This window comes from Tupaia chinensis, unplaced genomic scaffold (genome assembly GCF_000334495.1).
Source record: "Tupaia chinensis unplaced genomic scaffold, TupChi_1.0 Scaffold138407_1, whole genome shotgun sequence".
NCBI classification, from domain to species: Eukaryota; Metazoa; Chordata; class Mammalia; order Scandentia; family Tupaiidae; genus Tupaia; species Tupaia belangeri.
In genome coordinates this window covers 2,048,220-2,050,769 of record NW_006198305.1, presented here as the reverse complement: position 1 = coordinate 2,050,769, position 2,550 = coordinate 2,048,220, and positions in this window count along the sequence as shown.

The window sequence follows — 2,550 nt, the reverse complement described above, 5'->3', positions numbered from 1 at the left end:
CAGAAAGTTAAACAAAATCAGCTTTCAATTGAGAATTCCACTCCTAGGTATGTGCTCCAGAGACAAATACATGTGTACAAAAACTTGTTTATGATGTCCATAGCAGCATTATTTACAATAGCAAAAAACTAGAAATAACCCAATTTTAACTGAGGAATAAATAAAATGTGGGACACACCCATACAATATTTGGCAACAAAAAAGAATACTCATGCAGATTACAACATGGATAAACCTTGAAAACATGTTAAATAAGTCAGTCACCCAAAACCACTTAATGCATGACTTCATTTGTCCAGAAATGTCCAGAAAAGGCAAATCTAGAGACAGAAAGTAGCTCCTTAGGGCCAAAGGATTTGGGAGTGAACAGGAAATGACAACTAATGGGCATGGAGGTTTCCTTGCGGAATCCAGCTACCTCAGCCTCCAAGCTACCTGCTGCCCCTAAGAAAGATAAAATTTAATAACTGAAATGAAAAAAGATATATTCGATTTAATATATTTCCTTTACATCTATACAATCTTGCTTCCCTTACACTGACAGTTACCAATCTGAGCAGTCCAAGTAAATTTCACTCACAAGGAATGGCATGAAAAACCAGAACCAAAATTATTTTGAGTTTATATGTAACCAAGATTTATGAACTTTAAAAACTACGGAAAAAGAAATCTGCAAGAAAACAAATCTTGGATTCTATCTGAATGAAAAGGAAAGCATTTCTGTCCATTGCTCTGCCTCTCCCTGCCTAGAACACCTGGCGCACACTAGGCACTCAGCCGCTGGATATAGAAATAAAATATGAACAATTTCTTTACTATCTTAACAGAGGAGAATTTTTCTTCTTTTTTTTTTTTTTTTTAGGTTTTTGCCATAGGGCATGTGGGCTTGCTAGAGAGACAGAGAGAGGGAGACAAAGTAAGAAAATGAGAAGTCACCCCTCGGGGGATAGCCATGTCACAGTCCCTTCTCCTCCATTCTCCTCTCAGGATTCTGGGCATACACGCATTTGCATCTTGCGTGATTCTCAAGCCGCTGAGTTTGGGGATCAAACCACAGTGGGCCATATGGGAGAGAGTGCCTTAACCACCACACCACCTGCTGGACCCAGAAGGAGAAAATCTTCAAGTCACAGTATACAGCTAACAGAACTTGTAAAATCTTTTTATTGCAAAAACAGTCAATAGAGGTTGACAATGCAAATGCTATCTCAGAACATTTCCCCTTAGTTCCTGAATTTGCTAGGTTCCTATGTACCAGCAAGTCTTCATTAGCATTTCTCAGATTTTGTGGTCTTTTTCAGATATGATGAATGATTACACATAAATATTGCTTGGAAACAAAAGTCCATCTGAAACACAAGTCCATCTGATAATAAAACAAACAAAAAATCCCAAATCAAAACCCAGTAAAACCCTAGTTTTGTTGTGCTTTTCTTTCACATTTCCTATAGGAAGATTTATATATCTCAAATGCTTTCAAAATTTAACAATAAAGTAAAATTAGTGCCTTAACCAAAGAGTAAGATACCAAAGAATCCTCCATCACGTTACTGTATCAAATCTCTCATAGTATTTGCAGTATATTCATACTTAATAATTTTTGAAAAATTAGATTTAAAATAAACTTCAGACTGCTGATTTTCATATCTGGAAAACTATAGTTGTTTGCAGCATACAAATGGAGAGAGTAGTGCAAAATGCATCAAGTTTTTTTATGATAAATATATTTTCAAACTAATGGTTGCCTCAAAAGCAAAGAGTGAAAAATTATCATTTCTCAAAAGCAATTTAGACTGACTTAGAGTTCACAATTTAGAAATAGCAACTGCTCCTCTATTTCTACAGATTAAAAGTGATTTTCAGAAACTGATTACATACAATTGTTTTACAAAAATAGAAATATTGCTTGGGACTTTACAAAATTTTATAAAATATAACACTATATTTGTAAAAGTCAAGATAGTTTCACAACAAAATAGATGTTATTTCCATGGATATGAAGCCTAATCAAACTTAAAGTGGTCTGCCTTTCTTATAAATTATTTCTTCCAAACTTTCAAGCCTAAGTAGATCTTAATGCTCCATCATGAGATTTCCAAGGGTTTTATAAGAATATTTTTCATTCTAGAAATGTTAAAGCAAATAAATGTGTATCTGAAAATATATCTTAAAGTATAAGCTAATCCAGTATGATGGGTCTAAATTATTGGTAAATTTCAAAACAAAGTCTTAAGAATGACAGCCAATTATTAAATTAAAAAATATATTTGACAATAATTTGGTACCTATAAAATATAACTATCTTATGAAAAAATAGTTATTCATATAGAATGAAGATACTTCTAAATTTAGTTACGTGTAGCTGTCAGATGAGAAGTATTTCCTAAGATAGACATTCATATGGGACCAGCAATTAGCATAATGGCTATGTTGCTGGACTCCCATGTAGTCGACCGCAGTTCGAGTCCTGGACCCAGTGGCTTCAACTCATACTGGGCGTGTGTGCGTGCGTGCCCAAGATCCCGAGAGGAAAATGGAGGAGAAGGGATT